Source organism: Odocoileus virginianus, chromosome 24, assembly GCF_023699985.2.
Source record: "Odocoileus virginianus isolate 20LAN1187 ecotype Illinois chromosome 24, Ovbor_1.2, whole genome shotgun sequence".
Classification (NCBI taxonomy): Eukaryota; Metazoa; Chordata; class Mammalia; order Artiodactyla; family Cervidae; genus Odocoileus; species Odocoileus virginianus.
This window is the reverse complement of record NC_069697.1, coordinates 22257778-22278454: the sequence shown is the minus strand read 5'-3', so window position 1 is coordinate 22278454 and position 20677 is coordinate 22257778. Positions and strand designations below refer to the sequence as shown.

The 20677-nt window shown below is 43.1% G+C and overlaps 1 protein-coding gene across 12 annotated transcripts in view; it reads left to right on the top strand.

Annotated features, from left to right (window-relative positions):
* The window catches only part of TMCC3 (transmembrane and coiled-coil domain family 3), a 276327-nt gene that overhangs the window by 238087 nt on the left and 17563 nt on the right, over window positions 1-20677 (top strand). The window contains exon 1 of one of the 12 annotated variants that reach the window (XM_070454338.1): window positions 1250-1608. The exons of 10 other annotated variants lie outside the window; for them this stretch is intronic. The gene's annotated coding sequence lies outside the window, so the exon portion shown is untranslated. One more of the 12 variants, XM_020877921.2, reaches the window with a different exon arrangement.

Below are 20677 nucleotides of genomic sequence, written 5' to 3'. Positions count from 1 at the left end.
TTGCCTGGAAAATCCCATGGACGGAGGAGCCTGGTGGGCTGCAGTCCATGGGGTCGCTAAGAGTCGGGCACGACTGAGCGACTTCACTTTCACTTTTCACTTTCATGCACTGGAGAAGGAAATGGCAACCGACTCCAGTGTTCTTGTCTGGAGGATCCCAGGGACGGGGGAGCCTAGTGGGCTGCTGTCTATGGGGTCGCACAGAGTCGGACATGACTGAAGCGACTTAGCAGCAGCAGCAGTAGCCTGACCGTAAATCCAGGCACGTCCTCTGAATGAGTGAGCTGCCCCAAGGCAGTGTACCCACGGGCTCCAGTTCTCTGTCTTCAGCCCCTGTCTCTTTGAACATCCCTCTGTATATGCTGGAATGTTCCACAGGCACCTGGAGTTCATCTTGTCTGTTGCTGAATTCCCTGCAGATCCCTTCCTCCTCTTGCCTGTCCTCAGTTGCCTGTCTCATGAGTGATCTGTTGCCCACCAGAAAAAATGAAACAAGTGGGGTTTTCTTTGACTCACCTGTTCACCCCCCACATCCGATGGGTATCACGTCCTTTTGACACTGCCTCCTGTGTATTCCCCAGACACTGTTCTCGTCTCCCCAGCACCACCCCTTCATCCCACCGATACCAGCTCTTGCCTTGGATCACTACTGCGGGCTTCAGTCCCTGCTACTTCGATGCATTTTCTCTCCTGCCCTTTCAGAGTGACTTGTCTGAAGCAGGGAGCTGATTACCCTCATCCCTTTAACTGCTGCCACCTGTCCTCTCAGATGAACTCCAAACACCTTAGCACGGTTTAACTGGAATCCTCAACGTCTGATCCCTGTCTGATGACCCAGTTCTTCTCCTGCCGCCTTTGCCGCGCACGGTACCCTTCACATCTTCACGGGCTGTCTGGCTGGCTGATTCAGAACACACCACCCGAAGCACCTTTTGACTGACAAATCTCTTTCTTCCTGCCTTATACCGGGCCTGTCGCCTCTCCTGCCCTCTGCCTTTCTCCCCCGTGGCTGCCCCTCCCATATGCTAGCTGATAGCATGGCACTCACCGGCAACTGTCATCGTTTGCCTTGCCTATAGCCCAGGGGTGGGTGCCCCCTCTGCACCTCCAGCACGCCTCGCTGCGCCTGACACGCGCAGGCACCGGCAGGCACATGGCTCATGAATGAAGCAGCAGAAGCAAGGCTCTCCCGACTCCACTCGCAGCCCTGCCCTCCGCCCTCTGACCACTTGCCTCTTGCCCTGCCTCCGTCCTTGTCGGGGTTTCCTGTGCTCAGATCGCTGGTTGGCTCTGCCCGACTGAAGTTGGTTGAATTGAGCCCGTTTCCTCATCTGTAAACTGGGGGTGCCAGTCCGAACGTCCCCCCTAAATTCCTCTCGCACCCCCAGAGTGGTGTGATAACAGGACTCTGTTCTAGCCTGCCTCTCTCTGAAAATACAGAATTGTATCTTTTCTTCTGGCAGCACAAAGAGCCTGTTTGTCAGCAGTGGGTTGAATACAGTGTATTACGGCTGGCAGTAGTATTGGTTATGGTGCAGGGCGTGGAGTTTCTCTGAGGCAAACCCGGGAATACCCAGAGATATGTGAGCAGTATCTCCAAAGTCCAGGGTGAGTCATACGGTAGGAGCTGTTGCAGTATCCAGCCTGCCTGCCTTCCAGGCTCAGATGCCTCTCGAGCAGGAGGGTGAGCTGGTTGCCGATCCAGGTCTCTGCTGCTGACGTGTGGTGTGGTGTTTGGTGAGTCTCTTCCCTGCGCTACTGTTTCAGCCGGGCTGTGTCAGTATGTATGGTAGAGCTGTGTGGTAATTCATGTCCTGTGAGGTGCTTGAAAGAGAGATACAAGTTGTTTGGGGGCTTTCAATAGTTGTTGTTTTGCTTGCCCTGCACCTTCCGTAATTTCTCAGTGGATTTCTAGACCCTTAAACTGCCGCAGCTCCTAATGAACCACCGAACTCCTTACCGCTTGGTCCTTTAAAAATGTAAATCCAATGTGTGTGATTTAAGAGGTGACCAAACATCAGGGTATGAGTGTGCCTGCTTGCTGGAAAAGAGCCAGTCCTACTCCTTCCCTGTCATTTTGAAAGTGATCCTGGTTCTGAGCTTACTGAGTTGGTATCTGACTTTGTCTTTTAACATCCGGTCTGTTGACAAGTGGACATCGCTCCCTGAAACTTCAGACCGCGGGAAACTGACTGCGTGACCGTGTGTGGTGCGGTGCCTGTGGTTGGAGAGGAAGCAGCAGGGGGAAGCGCTGTGACCTGAAGCGGCAGGGCTGTTCTGGCCGTCCTCGGCCGCCCCACGGTGGTGGGTGGGGGTACGGAAGATTCCATTTCACCTGAGCTCTGCCTCCAAGAGCTGCTGGATCTCATGGGAAATCTGTGTTCAGTTTGTGACCATGCTCTTGCATCCATGTCCTGGAAGACTGTGGGGTTATTGCTGCAAATAAATACAAACTTTCTTTCATTTCTTGGATATTAACTTATGTTGAACACATTTATTAATTCAGATCATTTTCCCTCAGTTCTGAATCGGTTATTTGCCTGGACTGTCACAAAAGTAGCCTTTTATTTATTTTACTTGGCTGTGCTGGGTCTTAGTTGCAGCCTACAGGATCTTTTAGTTGCGGTTTGTGAACTCTTGAGTCACAGCCTGTGGCATCTAGTTCCGTGAACAGAGATTGAACCTGGGCCCTCTGCATTGGGAGCACAGAGTCTTAGCCCCTGGACCACCGGGAAGTTCCCGACTATGGTCTTACTGCTGGTAATGACCCCCAACCTTTAGAAGCTAAAACAGCCTTGGTTGGGGGGGTGAGGGGTATGGAGAGTTGGAGAAGTCTGCGGTCATTGTTTGATCCTTTGAATCTTGAAAATTAAATTTCTGTTACTAAAAAAAGAAAAAAAGCTGGAGGGCTAGCTATTCTAACAACAGAGTATCTTAATAGCCTCGTAGCATTGTGAGTGGAGAAGGCACTGGCGCCCCACTCCAGTACTCTTGCCTGGAAAATCCCATGGACGGAGGAGCCTGGTGGGCTGCAGTCCATGGGGTCGCTAAGAGTCGGACACGACTGAGTGACTTCACTTTCACTTTTCACTTTCATGCATTGGAGAAGGAAATGGCAACCCACTCCAGTGTTCTTGTCTGGAGAATCCCAGAGACGGGGGAGCCTGGTGGGCTGCTGTCTCTGGGGCCGCACAGAGTCGGACACGACTGAGGTGACTTAGCAGCAGCAGCATTGTGAGCGTGGTGGTTGACCGAGATTGACACGCAGGGTCTCTGTTGGAATGAAAGGGGGAAATTGCCACCCGAACTGCGAGAGCGCATCTTGTGAACCAGTGTAGCTGCTGTGTGTGCGAGGCTGTTCCGAAGGGGTGTGGGCGTGGGTCTCTTGCCCGCCGCTGCTGGTGGACGGGCTCCTCCGGTGAAGTCCCTGCAAGCCTGGCTGGCCCACCACCCCTCAGGCTCTTCCTTGTCTCTGTTCCCTTCCTCCAGCCACTGAGGAGTCCAGTTGGATTGCCTAAAGTACACAGTTGAGTTGTTTGCAGCCACCTATAGCCTGGGGGAAATTTGGGGCTTTATCCTAAGTTATTCAAATTCCTGGATGTAAGCCACCTAGGATAATGCCCCAGGGAGATTAACTCGGGCCCTGTTGAGGGGTGTCACCTGAGGGCCTTTAAATCCAGGTCACAATTTAAGTAGGGCCTCAAATTTAGATTTTAAGGTAATACCCAAATAGTTAAGTGTAGACTCAGAGATAAAACGATAGGATTAAAAGAGGTTGTTAGTCATCACATAACATAAATGCTAGAGTGAATGGCCATGCCCTCCTCCAGGGGATCTTTCCGACCCAGGGATGAAATCTGTGTCTCTTATGTCTTCTGCATTGGCAGGCGGATTCTTTACCAGTAGCCTCACCTGGGAAGCCTTAAACATACACACATGGGGGTTTTTTGTTTGTTTGTTTTGTTTTATTGTGTAATTTGTTCTGTGGAGGAGGAAATGCAACCCACTCCAATATATTTCTTGTCTGGAGAGTCCCATGGACAGAGGAGTCTGGTGGGCTACAACCCATGGGGTCACAAAGAGTCGGACATGACTGAGTGAGTAGCACTACTTGTTCTGTAGTTCTTATTTTTAAATGTTTGTAAACTGTAAAATACTGCACACTGAAGATATGCCATTTTTAAAAGTAACATGAGACACCCCTGCAGCTAAAACCCAGGGCAAAAATTCTGACTTAAACCTCTGACCTTCTCCCTGATTTCCTATCACTGTATCACAAATCTGCTTACCTAGGAGCTGATGCTATCCTAAGGTTTGTGTTAACTGCACCTTTGCTTTTTCTGCCATTTCCCCAGAAGTAATTACCATCCACAATTCCTAAGGCATCCTTCTAGAAATTTCTCTACCAATAAAATACACTTGTATCACATCTGTATGAATCCCGCCACCGCCCCTCTTTCAAAGCTCAAGTGGGTGTGCACTGTAGATGTAGCTCTGAATCTTTCCCCCTAACAGTTTAGCTTGGACGGCTTCCCATAGTAGCCCATTCAGATCCACCTCTTATTTTAGCGACTGCGTTGTCTTTCATTGTACTGGTTTTTAAGTGGTTCTCCATTAGTGGACGTCTAAACTGATTCCAGAGTTAGAAACAGATAATGGTGGGGGCGGTGGTAATGGTGGTGATAAAAGGCAGACTGTCCTGTTAGGAAGCGAAGAATAAAAGAAGGAGGCAGAGACTTGGAAATACTGTCATCTCCATTTCTGTTCTTTAAATCTCTCAAAAGTGTTTTTTTAATGTTTTGGTGTGTTTGGAGAAATGTATGGAAGCTCGAAAGGACTGATTTTTTTTTTTTCCTGCTTGTCTTTCATTCCTTGTGATGGTCATGATGGTGAAAGAGATTGTGATATTTAAGGATCTGAGGAAAATGAGTGTATTTACAACCTATTGGCTAAAGAACTGGGGGATTCCAGTTCTCATCTCTCCTAGTGTATAAAAAACACCCTATTGTAATAGGATTGCTTGTTATAACCTGATTAGCCGAACTTTCTTAAAATAATTCATCTATTTGAACTGTGAAGGGGTTTCATTATACAGAGCTTATCATTGCATTGATATTTCTCTAATAGTTGGTTGTCTATCCAAATACTGCTCTCCTTGCCTTTCTCCCTGGCTGGAGTCAGCACTGCTAAGTCACCTCAGTCATGTCCGAATCTGTGCGACCCCATCCCTGGGATTCTCCAGGCAAGAACACTGGAGTGGGTTGCCATTTCCTTCTCCAGTGCATAAAAGTGAAAAGTGAAAGTGAAGTTGCTCAGTCATGTCTGACTCTTCGTGACCCAGTGGACTGCAGCCTACCAGGCTCCTCCGTCCATGGGATTTTCCAGGCAAGAGGACTGGAGTGCGGTCAGCACAGTAGAGGCTAAGAATGTTAGGTGCTGCTTCCACAGCCTCCTTTGCAGCTAGCTCAGGGACACAGGACTCAGTCCTATACAAAGTCCTGTCCGAAGGGAAATCTACTGAGGAGTTTCTAGAAAATAGTTTCGTTCCTAACAAAATATGAAAGAAGAGCAGTGTACTTGTCTTTAGCCAGAAATTATCTCTATGTGATTCCTAAAACTACAGTAGCTCTTTTGCTTCCATGAGGGAACTTGCAGATGCCCTGAAGATTGTATAATGAAAAAATGGAAAGAGCTTAGATCTTTGGATAACATTTTTTTTCATCTATTTTATTAGTTGGAGGCTAATTACTTTACAATATTGTAGTGGTTTTTGCCATACATTGACATGAATCAGCCATGGATTTACATGTATTCCCCATCCCGATCCCCCCTCCCGCCTCCCGCTCTACCCGATCCCTCTGGGTCTTCCCAGTGCACCAGGTCCGAGCATACATTTTTAAGCCATCAGATTAGCCCTGTCTGCTGATCTTAGTTCGTGACATCATATTGAATCTTTTATTCGGTTACTGAAATTATCTTGCCGGTATGGAATTTTACCCATAGGACATGCTGTCAAACTAGAGAACAACTCAGTTATAAGACAGTTGAGTGCCTTCTGTGTTCAAGAGGCAACGTGAGACTGGGGGACTATGAACAAGGGGGAAAATAAGGCAATTAAGAATAAGAGGCAGTAAAGAATTTACGGCAACCAGAGAGACTCAAACGGTAAGAGCAGCAGAGGTTCTGAGTAAGCTCTGTTTACTAGATTGGAGGTGATGAGAAACACCTTTGGGTAGAAGAGGTTAAATTGAATCAGACTCTGAAGGAAGCCCAAGGTTTTGGTAAGGAGTGAGTTGGGGATGGTATTCCAGGAAGTCTGAGGTTTTAGAAAGAACATAGGCTGTGGATTCAGACCTGAGCTTGAGCTCATCTGTCACCAGTTTGTGAATTTGTCGAAGTCTTCGATTTCTTTGATACTCATCATGATAGATGAAACATAACTTGTAGGACTGAGGTGAGGATTAGAAACATGTCAAACATCTGTCATGCTGATGGGCATGTGGCAGGCACCAAGGAGATGGTGGAGGTGGAAGGGGTGGTTGGACTGCATGTTGGGGACTGCTCTTGAGCAAAGGTGAGGTGAGTTAATAGAAGTGATCTGGGCATGTTGATCTTGATCTAGTCAGAGATCACTGGATCAAGACATTTGGTCTAGGTAAGAGGGTATGTGTACAAAATCTAGATAGAGACATCTGTCAAGATAGGTCAAGACATGGAGGACCTTGACTTTTCTTTTCTTTTTTTTTCACTTTTCTAACTAATAGAATTTAGATCTCATCCTACAGACCAGAGGTCCTCAGGGACCCGTTTCACAGAAGACGGAAAGTTTTTCCATGAACTGGTTATAGGGGATGGTTTGGGGATCATTCAAGCCCATGCCATTTATTGTGTACTTCATTTCTATTATTATTATATCAGCTCCACCTCAAATCATCAGATGTTAGATCCTGGAGGTTGGGGACCCCTGCTGTAGACAACCAATGGTGATCATTGATGGGGCAGCCTAGAGCAGTGAGATGAGTTCCAAGATGGTTGTAGGTGCAGTATAGAAGACCTGGACAAACAAGAATCAGATGTTGGAGAGAAAGGAAGGGTTAGGTGTTAGAAAATAAAAAAGAAACTTAGTGATGTGTGAGGCAAGGGGGAGAAAAGACTTAGCAATGAGCCCCCCAAACCTGAATGGCTATCATTTGTTCAGTGTGAAATTCAGAAGTGATTTGGAACACTTTCTGATAGTTATATCCTAGATTGGATCAAGAACATTTGGCAAGATTTATTGAAACTTTTGATGAAAGATGCTATATTAGTGGTAAATAAATGATGACACCAAAGTCTGTCATTTAATCCTTGCCCAGTTATGTTTGTCACTTTCCCACTATTAATATATAAAGTTTAGCTTCTTTGAAAGATATGCCCCTTAATAAAATAAATACACTCTTCCCTCTGATTAGGTAGGAGCACTTTGAGTCAGTCCTGTAGTATGAAGATGTTCAGTAATTGTTGACTGTATGTTCAGTTCAGTTCAGTCACTCAGTCATGTCCGACTCTTTGTGACCCCATGAATTGCAGCATGCCAGGCCTCCCTGTCTATCACCAACTCCCAGAGCTTACTCAAACTCATGTCCATCGAGTCGGTGATGCCATCCAGCCATCTCATCCTCTGTTGTCCCCTTCTCCTCCTGCCCTCAATCCCTCCCTGCATCAGGGTCTTTTCCAACGAGTCAACTCTTCGCATGAGGTGGCAAAAGTATTGGAATTTCAGCTTCAGCATCAGTCCTTCTAATGAACACCCAGGACTGATCTCCTTTAGGATGGACTGGTTGGATCTCCTTGCAGTCCAAGGGACTCTCAAGAGTCTTCTCCAACACCACAGTTCAAAAGCATCAATTCTTCGGTGCTCAGCTTTCTTCACAGTCCAACTCTCACATCCATACATGACCACTGGAAAAACTATAACCTTGACTAGATGGGCCTTTGTTGGCAAAGTAATGTCTCTGCTTTTTAATATGCTGTCTAGGTTGGTCATAACTTTCCTTCCAAGGAGTAAGCGTCTTCTAATTTCGTGGCTGCAGTCACCATCTGTAGTGATCTAGGACAAAAAGTGGTTGAGCAAAATTTTCTCTGTCACAGGGATTGTGGTCCTTATGGATATATTTACAGTGGCCTCAGTAATAAAACATGAGTCAAATGAACATCTGAAGTAATGAATGACATCACAGGCATCATCAAGTATAGAAATCAAAGAAGTTTCAGTTCATCAAATTCAGGATCACATCTTGGGCTGAATGAGTTTTCATAATTTTCTCAGCTGGTGAAATCTTGAACAGATGGTCCTATAACATTTTGGAATGCTGAATAAGGTAGATGAACTGAGTCTAATTAATAAAGTGTACTACTTTGGAATATTCGTGTGTAGTTAGCAGCCCTTAGAGTCTTAATAAGTTCATGGGCTTTCCCAGTATTAGGCAAAAGACTACCCCACCATTCATATATCTTAGGGAAGTAGGCTTGAATAAAACCTTTTGAGAAAGGCATTCTTCCATTTGAGTATAAAGTTAACGTGTTTTCCAATGGTAATTCTGCACAAAGCAGTTCTCTGATAAGCTCAGAGCAGGTGTCCTGTCTGAGAGTTTTTACAGTCTTGTTGGAAAGTTAGGGCTCTGAGCCAGGTACTGGCCTATGATTTGATTTCAGTTCCCAGTAAAGAGAAATAAAATCATCTGTCATCGAAATTTTCCCAAACTACCTTCTATCCTTCACAGCCTTTTTCCCCCCCTCTTTTACTAATCTAATTTGGATTTTTTATATTTTTTTCTTACAGAATTTGAGTCATAATAGATATATAGTGTAGAACAGGGTTACTGTGGTACCTTCCTGCAGGCAGAAGAATCTGAGATGTTTCTGTAACCGTGGCTTATAGTGAAGAGAATATAATTTGTAACACGCATACACTGAAAGATTTCTTTTTTCAATCTGTAAATAAAAGACAAAAGGAATTGTACCTTTCAGGGAAGTCATTTTTAATTCTGGCCTTTTCTTTCACCCTAGGTAAAAATTTTGTCCTTTGCAATCTGTCAAAAAACCCTCTGATAAAAAAAGCACCAGCCGCTGTGATAATTAGTTTAGCATTTCAGATCCCTTGCAAAGAGATGAGTAAAGATGGAATAAATCACCAATCATGTTTCTGAGGCAGAATGCCTGATTTCCCATCATGTGATGGGCACTAGTGTTTTAGGGGAGAATTCAGCTGTCCTTAACTTCAGATGATTTTTTTTTTTAATAGATCTGGTTACCTGATCCTTGCATCCCATTACTGTTGCTATGCAGTGCAGTGTGAGTATACAGGCACAGTATTGATGGAGTCTTACAAATTCATGAATAAATCTTATGTGACTGTGAACAGTACATGAACCAAGTCTGAAATCCTTATGTACAGTAAGTATAGTCATAGTCCTGTGTTTCAAAAAAATTACTGAGAGTCTCAGCAGTGTCTGTTTTTAAGGTGGGGCTATGGATATTTTTCCCCCTACTCTTTTTAACATTTCAGCTTTTCTTTCTCAGTATCTTATTTTTATGATTAAAAAAATTTCCCAATCACTTAAAAAATCCCAGCTTCACCTTGCCTGCATGATGAAGTATCAAGTCTAACATGGTTTACATAGAGCCTGGCACAGACTGTCTGTATTCTTCAGCATTTCATGTCTGCTTCCTTTAGAAATTCTTACCTTGCACTTCTTTTTGGCCCCAGCTTGACTTAGAATGACCCATTTAGTTGTTATAAATTCTTGACATCCAAAGAAACTTTGTTTCCTAAATATTCTGCAGTTTGCCTCTGTGGACCCATTGTGGTCTCTCTTGGCTGATTTTTGAGCCTCCACTTCCAAGTCCAGGTCAGATAGCATTTTGGAAGATGTCTCACTGCCCTCTGTATCCAGTATTTCTACTTCTTTGTTTCCTAGAGTACCTACTACATTTTTCTACAGTTGTGTAGCTCTGTATGTCTCCAGCCCAAACAGTGAACTCCTAGGGTAGAGTTTATCATTTCATCTTTCTGACACCAGTGTTTTTAGCATACTGCCTGGCTCACAAAAATGCCCAGGAAAACATTTTTTGAGTGTGAGTTCTGTACCTTAGGGAGCCTGGCTTGGAACCTAAATTAATCAATTCTGTTAACTGTCATAATTTGGTCTTTTAAATGGGTAAGCCCTAGTTGTACTTGGTGTACAAAGAGGTTTCTTAGCCTCTTTGAGAAACACTGGCTTTCTAAATAACTATCATGTAACGAACCAGCTCATCTTCAATCTGCATCAACATGGTGTTTAGGATTTTACTGCATTTGGCAGAATGTAAGATAAAATATTCTTGCATCTAAATCTGATGTATTTAGTTACATCATAGATATTAGTGCCTTGCTAGTGTATCATGCAGATTTCTACTCTTTTTCTGTACTTGGTACATTTGCTCTTCTGTATCCCAGTATTAAAAACAAATATTTGTAAGAGAGTATCATGAAAATTTCAGAAACATTAAAAATGTTAAAGGACTGACCAAAAGTGTGAATGGACACACCCATTGAAATGAAAATTCCTTTCCTGCTAGAAGTGAACAATTTCATATGTTAATCAACATGCATTTATCAAATACTTGCCATGTTTTAGGTCCTGTAAAGGTAAATAGTAATTTTGACAGTAATCTTCATTTTCTATGATTTTTTTGTATCTATTTATTTTTTTAACTCTTTTGAAGAATAACTTGTGGTAACATGCTTACGTCTCAATGTACAGTTGAATGGTTTTTGCCTGTGTGCACCATGTAACTATCCCTTGCATTGGCCTGGTCAGCATCTAGCACTCCACTGTGCCACCTTCTGGCGGGTCCTCTCTGCTTCCCCACACGCATAACCAATTTGACATCCCAGTCACTGGGAATCACAGAGCATGTCCTTCTTGGTTTGTAGTTTCTTTCATTAAGAATGACGTTATTGAGATCCACTTATGTGGTATGTTAACAACTGTTCTTTTTCTTTCTTCCTTTTTTACTTGCTACATATTATTTTTAACTGCTTTTTGCTTGATTTTCATTTTGGTGAGTAAAATTCATTATGCAGAAGTATAAATATTCAACGTGTGTTAATTGGCATGTGCTGAGAGCAGCAACTAGCTTTACAGACCTAGTAGTAATAGAATTGTGGAGAAGAGCTGCAAAGGCATGTGGGTTGCAGAGTTCAGCCACTTCATTTTCTCAAATGAGGGACCTAAGACTGGAGGGTTAACTCGACCCCAGGTCCCTCATGGATTTAGACCAGGTTTCTTCCTGAGGTCAAGATGCTGTGTCACAAGTTCAGACTTGGTCATAAGGATGATGTCAGGAAAGCAGTCGTGGGAAGTTAGTAATTTAGAAATCCACAATCAGCAAGACTTAATTTATTGGCCCATAAATGGTAAGAATTCTAGCTACCTGGAAATTTCTTTCACTCATCTATAATACTTCCCTCTTTGGGTCAATTAAATTGAAGTGTTACTGACTGTTTGTGAAACTTACTTTTTTATAAAACCCAGTGCTTAAAGGGAAAAGAAGGGGACTGTCTTAACCAATGTGCATGTTTATTAGAATGTTTCCATTTCAGTGCATCGTTTTGAACTTTCGCCATTCCCAGATGTTATTCTTTTAAAGCCTTGATGAAAACCACAAAGATTATTCTTAGGATGAGAAGTCTTAAGGTAAATTCTGATTCTGTGATCTCTGCAAGTTAAAAAAAAAAATTAGTCCTTAATCTTATACCTTCCTGGGCTTTCCTGGTGGCTCAGAGGTTAAAGCGTCTGCCTGCAATGCGGGAGACCTGGGTTTGATCCCTGGGTCGGGAAGATCCCCTGGAGAAGGAAATGGCAACCCACTCCAGTATTCTTGCCTGGAGCATCCCATGGATGGAGGAGCCTGGTGGGCTACAGTCCACGGGGTCGCAAAGAGTCGGACACGACTGAGCGACTTCACTTTATACCTTCCTGCTAAGATAGTTGTGATTCACAGAAAGTTCCATAGAAAGGGCTTTAGAGGAGAGATTAGTGGCTCAGAGCAGGGGAAGATTAAATCCCTTATTCACCTCCTGGCCAGGAAGTGACTGCAGAACATTCTTCAGTATGTTGTTTAGTCGCTAAGTCATGTCTGACTTAGGACCCCATAGACTGGCAGGTGGATTGTGTGCCGCTGAGCCAGCCACCAGGGGAGGCCCCCTTCAGTCTGTTAGTGGCTCCTTAAATATAATTAGTAAACATAGAAACAAGTAGTTTATATCTTTTTCTTAATTATAAAGCACATTTTTTCAAACAAGGTAGAAACCCATTAGTTGGTTATGAAATAGATTTAATGGCTAGCAACTATCATTTTATATTTTTAGATGGAAAACTAGAAGGAAGAGTATAGCAAACACCCATCCATGTTATCAGATTTAGCAGTTAAGATTTTTCACATTTCCTTTGTATCTGTGTGTGTATGTGTGTAATCTTTTTCAAAGTAAGTTATATATAGACATCAGGGCATATTGATTCTGATATGTATTTAAAAACAAGGACTTTTTCTACATAATAAAATTAACATACCTAACAGAATTAATTATAATTTACTAATATGCAGTTGTCATGTTAAATGTTTAAAAAAGTGTTAGCCATATTTTTTAAAAATATAGTTGCATTGCATGTATAAAGATAAGTACTTGTTTCATAAAAGTTATGTTTCGGTTATGTATGTGTGTGTGTACATGCACACATATGTACGTATGTAGTGGTACCTGTGTATTTCTTACTGTGGTCTCATTCAGAATTGGGAATATACTGCTTTATAACATAGGGACGTTGGTTATAAGTATTTGCTACCCAGTGATATTGCCAGTTCTGTGCTGAGTATTGTGTGGCATCTAAAAAGTGAATACTCCTAGTAACCTAAAAGCCAGTAAGGAAAATAAAGCAAGTAGGAACCAACTAGATCGTATAAATAAGAGCCAAAATGAATTGGGAAGGATGGGACATGGACCTCGTGGAGGAGATCTTGAAAGAGTAGTAGAATTGGGGTAAGACAGAGACTTTGGAAATGGTGTATCCACTGGGAATGATGTTTAAGTATTACGGTTTAAAAAAAAAACGTACAAAAGTGTGTTCAGTGTCCTATGGTATCAGGATCTGTCTGGTGGGTGGTTGGTAGAAAGGAGGAAGACATTGAAGAGTTGAAATGGGAAAAAACACTCAGATTAAGTACCAAGAGGAGGAAGAACCTAATTTCTTTATTAAAGACAGAACCATTGTACATCTTGAGTATCTTGTTATAACGTGATGAAAGTGGAAGCTTAAAAAATTAGCGTGATGCTCTCTATGGACTGGATTGAAAAAGTAAAATGTTAAAAGCAGTAGAACTGATTAGACCATCGCCTTGTGTATAGGGTAAGGTAAGGAATGGGCTTGTATTCAGGAAGACAGACCCAGAAATAGCAAGAGTCAATTTAGAGAGAAATTGCTGCACAAAGAAATAACAGAATTTGGTGGCAATTTGAATAACAGATGAAGGAGCAAGAACCTTGGCAAAATTGGAGAATGTTGTCATTGATAGATAAGGTCATAGAAGTAACTACAGCCTGGCTTGGGGAAAAAAAAATTCCACACTTTATCTATAAAGACAAGCTTCCATGACATAATAATCTCAAGAAGTAATTTGGGAGGCTCTTTAGAAAAAGTAGCAAGTTATCATCATTAGATAAGCTCATCTAATACAATTTCCTCTTGTTTGGCTTAAAGACTTAGAGATGGGAAATGTTAGATATCTGTCTTTAGGTCTTAATTTAGAGGTCTGGTTTTACCAAAAATAGCAATATAGAAAAGTAATGAATTTATTTAAAAATTAAGGACCAGATATTGAGCTTTAAAATTTTAATCATTTAAGATACCGTACCTTTTTAAAAGTTAGATTAAATCACTCGTATACTAGGCCATCTGGTTTTGATGGGCATTTTTTAAAAATGTGTTTATTTTTAATTGGAGGATAATTGCTTTACAATATTGTATTGGTTTCTGCCGTATATTAAGATGGATTAGCCACAGGTATACATATTCCCCTCCCTCTTGAACCTCTGTCTCACCTCCCACCCCATCCCACCCCCTGGGTTATCACAGAGCCACAGGTTGGAGCCTCCTGCGTCATTAAGTTTCTGTTGGCCGCCTGCTTTCACATGTGGCAATGTATTTGATCAGGCTCCTCTCTCACCCTGCCCCCTTCTCCCACCGTGCCCACAGTCTGTTCTGTGTGTCTGCGCCTGCCTGCTGCCCTGCGCGTAGGCTCATTAGTGCCGTCTTCCTGATTCCTGTATATGCGTTAACATACGGTTTTTGTCTTTCTCTTTCTGACTTACTTCACTGTATAATAGGCTCTAGGTTCATCCACCTTATTCGAACTGAGTCTAATGCTTTCCTTTTTATGGCTGAGTAATATTCTATTGTGTATAGGCAGCACAACTTCTTTATCCATTCATTTGTTGATGGATATCTAGGTTGCTTGATGTCCCAATTATTGTAAATAGTGCTGCAGTGAGCATTGGGGTACATGTGTCTTTTTCAGTTATGGTTTCCCCAGGATATATGTCCAATAGTGGGATTGTTGGGTCATATGGTAGTTTTATTCCTAATTTTTTAAGGACTCTTCAGATTGTTCTCCATAGTGGCTGTGTCAGTTTATATTCCCACCAATAGTGCAAGAGGTGTCCCTTTTCTCCACACCCTCTCCAGAATTTATTGTTTGTAGACATTTTTAAATGATGGCCATTCTGACTGGTGTAAGGTGATACCTCATTGTAGTTTTGATTTGTATTTCTCTAATAATGAGCCATGTTGGCATTTTTAAAGAAGCCGTAGCATCACTGTTCAGGCTCACTGGCACTTGATCCTTAAGGCATCTCCTGGTGTGAGTTTGATACCCTGCTTGTCGTTGCTCTTCTCCGCCTGCAGCTAGATGCAGACACAAGCAGATTCCATGGGGTGGGGGCAATGATCAGCTTCTGCTGGAAGAGCTTAATCATGGCAACAGCAGCACCTTTGTTCCTGGTTCTGGACTTTTCCGAAGTTCCCACCTGTTGGGTATGCATGTGTGTTCAGTCGTGTCCAGCTCTTTGTAACCCCACAGACTGTAGCCTGCCAGGCTCCTCTGTCCTTGGGATTTCCCAGCAGGTATCCTGGAATGGGTTGCCATTTCCTCCTCCAGGGGATCTTCCTGACCTAGGGGAGTACCTGTTGGGGGTACGTTGTGTTTAGTAAACGCTAGCTTACACTTAGACAGCAGTTATTCTGTATGAGGCCCTGTTCCAGGCAGTTCATAAACATTAATTCATTTAATCCTCACAGCCAGCCTGTGAAGTTGTTCCCTCTTTACAGATGGGGAGACTTGAGGCATAGAGAGAGTAAGTAACTACTTGCCCAACGTGATACAATTAATATGGCAGAGCTGGGATATGAACCTACATAGTCCAGCTCTGAATTTCTGTTTCTAAACCACTAACTTAGGCCACCACTGTGGCACAGTCAGATCTCTGTTAGGACACACGGCTGTGGACTCAGGGCTTCCCCTGAATCTGAGTCGGCTAGTTGCTGCAGGTGTTATAAGTGGCCCTGGAAGGCTGCTGCCTCTGTTTGGAAATACAAACCAAATATAGACTTGGATTCTAAGTAGGGTCATGGTATAGTACTTATCTTAAAAATCACCATCTACAATTCGTTTCTTTGCAGTTTCCTTCCTCCGAGATTACAAAACAGTAAGTTCCTAGAGGACAATTGTCTGTGAACCGTGACTCCGGTGCTTGTGAACTGCTGCGTCTGTGGGAGGAGGCCCCCTCTTAACTGTATCTTGGTAGCGCAGCCTCTAGTGACTCCAGGATCCACTGGAGTTTTAGCCAGGAGAGGGAGTTGATGCACAAGCTGGCATGTGTCCCTGGCACTGAGAATCATTTTTAATGGTTGAAACAGGAGCAAGCTACATTTTTTATTACCCATGGTATCTTGGGATTTAAGCATAGTGTTTTGTCTTACTTATTAAATGTCGGATTCCGAACATCTCCAGTAATTGCCTTGTGACACCAAGAACTGTCTAAATCCCTCTGTTAGTATTCACCCTTCTGGTTTCTCTACCATACATACTTTTTACTTTGTAACATTTAACAGTAACATAGTGATTTAAGTAAACAGAATCTTAGGGGTTGTAGGGATTATGGGAAACACACTCATGTCTAGGAAAGAGTCTGGTATATGCAGTAGGTCTCAGTAGAAGGTGGGAATATTATTAAAGCCCAGTCCTTGAAGCCAACTGGAATGATAGCTCTTCTACATGCTAGCTTTATGACTTCAGAAAAGTCAGTTCCTTTTCCCATCTGTAAAATGGAAATAGTTGTTCTAATCTCAGATTCTTGAAAGGAAAAATACAATAATCTGTGTGAGGCATTTAGAAAATTATGTGATGCTTCATAAATCCTTAAATAGCTAGTAGCTTCCCTTTTAAAAATAAATTTGAACTATTTTGCCAAGGTTCTGTTCTTTCTTGGACCCTGCTTTTGGCCTTTATAAACAAGTCATTTCCTTCTTAGGCTTTGGAGGAAAGAAGGGCTCTTTTATTTTTTGTTCCAGTTCTACTGAATTGTGATTTCTTAAGGGACAAGGAACTACAGTCGACATTGGTTCCAGGACCCCCCACCTTGGATACTGAAACCTTTGGGTGCTCAAGCCCCATACCCCCCTCTCATTTCTGCCCCTCTTTGCCCTGCATCTGCAGATTCAATCAGCCAAAGATTGTGCGGTACTATACTATCAATTGAAAAAAATCTGTGTGCAAGTGGACCTGCCCAGTTCAAATCCACATGATTCAAGGATCAGCTGTACTCTTGATAATCTTGGTGGCACATTGAATAAATTATTTTTTGAAGATTTTCATTTAATGCAGTACAAGACTGTTTCCTTACATGCCACCACAAATGATGGATTGAGTTGAGACATGGATGTGTTAGGAGCAGACACCTAGTTCTCTGCGACAGTTAGGATGGTAACCTCAGGGGAGATGTCACTTAGGTAGAGAGTACATCACTTGCACACTGTGGGCCTTAGTATCTATCAATTGATAATCAGTCACCTGTATTCCACTTGGAGCATCAAAGAGCCATGAGACACATTAGTCGCTTGAATATTTGACCTCTTGCATGAATCAAAAGCCAGTAACAGTCCACAGTCCAGTCTGTCTTGAAGACAACCCAGCACCACTTCAACTGCAGGTTCTTCTTGATCTCGGATGCAAGCAGCTGAGAGGATGTAAGCATGCGGGATGACTGGCTGCCCCAGTTGGCTGTTTGTCAACCATTGATTCACCCAACAGATGACAAGGTCCTGTTGAAGAAGGAATGTGGGCCAGGACACAGGTGGCTTAGGAGACATTCCCTCCTCCTCCAGGCTTTAAGACAGCAGGGGAACAAATGTTACACACGTTCTTGCCAGACCTGGAGAGTATGCACCTAACGTGCGTACTTGCAGGGAGAGTGTAAAGGAACCTGGGCTTTGGCATGAGGGAGGCTGTGTGAAAGAGACAGTATTCGGATTAGACCTCAGAAGATACCTTGAGATGGAGGTACGAGAGGTCGTGCCAGGGTAAGGAACCAGCAGGTATTTAACGTGCAAGTGTGTGAAGCATGCAGGACCTTATTGGATGAGTGCAGTGAACGTTACAGGCTTTAGACCTTGGTACACGTGTTGGTTCTGTGTCTTATTAGCTGTAGTCACAAATTATGTGATGGCTCCTCCCTTCTGAATCTATAAGGCATAGGTAGTGGCTTCTACTTCATGGAGCTGCAGGGATTCAAATGAGAGTGTGTATCAAGCTTCATGCTAACTTTAGTGTTGGCATGTAAATGTGCTCACGGTAACATTATGGATGAGTCTACTAGCAGTATAGGCTGAGAAGACTCTGATCAAGAATTTTAAAGTCTTTGCTAAGGATTTCACACTTTAGGGATTTCGAAAGGGTTTTGAAAAGGACTTTATCTGCTTTATCTTTTAAAAGGTAATTTTATTCAGCCCAAGGAGGTCAGAGTTTTTATTTTGATTGTCTCATTTGAAGGTCCAACGTGACTTCAAAGTCAGATGGTTTTTCCATACTGCATAAATAGCAAAATGTTGATTGAGTGCACTTTTCATGGACATTAAAGCTTTTTTTTTTAGTAGTGTTATTTATACTTTTCGTGACACTAAAAGCAGCTTTTTACTTCCAATTGCTATTTGGTGATAATACTGCTGGCTTACGCTAGAAAAAATAAAATTGCTCAAAGGAAATAATTTCCGTATTGCCAGAGGGAAAGAAATGAATATAGATCAGTTTTCCTTTGCTTCCTCAAAACTTATGTTATTTCTAAGCCACGTCTGATGTCTAGTACTGTTTGGATTCCTTTAAAACAGAGTTCTATACTACACAGATCATCCAAGACGTGCCCCTCCTCCAGTATTTGTTATAGGACCAAAACCAAATTAAACCCCTGGCCTGGGGGAATAATTCAGTTATAAGGCTTAGGTTTGCTTGGGGACGGTGCTTTAGGGCCTGAGTGTGTTTTCTGGCTCAGTCTTAATACAGCATCTTTTCAGAGGACTTGGACGAAGTTGTGACTCTCCCGTGGCTTTCTCTGGGTGCCCTGGGGAAGGGGGGGGAGGCGGCAGTGCCAGTGTGTGAGTTCAGTGTTCACCCACATTCCCGCAGTCACATACTGGAGTGAGAGTCTAGTGTTCATCCCTCAGCAGGATGACACCCCCAGCATCATTAAAGTTCACCTACTTCTTTCCACTAAGAGTCAGAAGAATATGATAGGTAGAGTAGCAATAATATCCAAACGTTCAAAAAAAAGAAAGGAAAAGCAAACAGACTCGTTGACAAGTCTAACAGTTACTCTGAAGTTGGTTCTAAACTTCCTCGTATCCTGGTAGCAAAAAGGGAAACATGATGGCTGGTGTCTGATAGACATCCCTATCATATTCACCATTATATCCAGTTTATGTATTGATCCAAGAAGCTGTACTTTTAAAAAATATATTTTGTATTGGAATATAGTGGATTAACAATTCTGTCTTAGTTTCAGGTGTCCAGCAGAGTGATTCAGTTATACACATACATGTATCTATTCTTCAAATTCTTTTCCCATTTAGGTTATTACAGAGTATTGAGCAAGTTCCCTGTGGTATACAGTAAGTCCTTGTTGGTTATCTATTTTATTTTTTTAAGTACTTTATTTGAAAGTTTTAAAAATTGAGTTCATAAGATTATAGAGTAAGATGGGTCCATTGAACATGTGGTCCAGATATCAGTATACAACTAAAGAACCTGAGTTGAAGCTTCCACAGGGGTCACACAGCAGCTGAAGAGCAGAGCTGTTATTGACACACAGCCTTCTGATCCCTAGTCAAGTGGTTATCTGTTTTAAGTATGGTAGTGATACATGTCAATCCAAGACAAATTACTTTCCCCTTTGTGTAGGCCATCTAGAATGAAGAGAGCATAGATTGCAATGAAAAGTAAGTTGGGTACATAGTCAGGCTGCTGCCTTTAAAAACAGGCATTAGGCCAGATGAGATTTCCAAGGATTCTTCCCTCTTGAGAGTAAGTTCTGCTGCAGGTCACTGCCCCTGGTACAAAGTTATCCATCATTGTGTGTCTGAGAGGGAGATGAGTTTCCCTCTCTCACCTTCTTCAGATTGGAGGTGCTGAAAGATACCAGGACACGGCTGGCTTTGTAGTTAGCATTCAGAAGCTCCGCTTAAGCACGTGGCCCTCCCAAGAACACCCACCGTCTGTGTTTTGAGGTAGTGGAGGCAGTGAATGCTCCAGGAAGAGGAGAAGGCTGGCCCCAGCCTAGCGGACGCAGGCGGTCTGCCCCCAGGCCGCCACTCTGGCCACCGCTCTGCTCTGTCCCCTGGCTCAGGACCTTGGGACCTGCCTTCTTTTGAGCTGCCTCTGCTCCCTCAGTTCCTGGGGGTGGCTGGCTATCCTGGAGCAGAACATGGTCCTCGCTCCTCTCCCTTCACCCTCAAGGTAGGTGCTCAGGTCCCTTTCCTGGATCTGTTTGGCTGACAGATGCTGCCAGGAACGGACCGGGAATAACTATGGTGGGGACAGATCCCAGAATCCCTCCAAAGTTGTTAGGTTGACGCTCGGGGCCTCTCACTCACCTCTTCCCTCCGTTTATTCTGAGTATAGGAACTAAAAGCCTCAGTGATGTTTATTCTGTGTTTAGTATTAAAACTGGGGCTTCCTGTTTCCCCTTCTTCAAAGCTCCCCATCCCACGTCTCCCCACAAGAAGGAACTGTGATAATTTCTGCTGCACGGCATCGTGAATCAGCCACATGTATGTGCACACCCCTCCCCTCGGCCACCCCTCTCGTCTGTGCAGAGCACCGGGCTGAGCTCCCTCGGCGACCCAGCAGCTTCCCACTAGCTGTCCGTTTTGCACATGGTAGCATGTATATATGTCAGTGCTACTCTGAAAAAAAAAGATAATTTAAAACAGAAGAAACCTCAGTAGGAGAAGTCTTAACCTCAGTGAAATAAAGTGTAAAAATCCTCTTAAAAAAAAAAAGGAACTGTGACCTCTTCCTAAGAGAAAGCTGAGTTCTTGGTGGAGGTGAG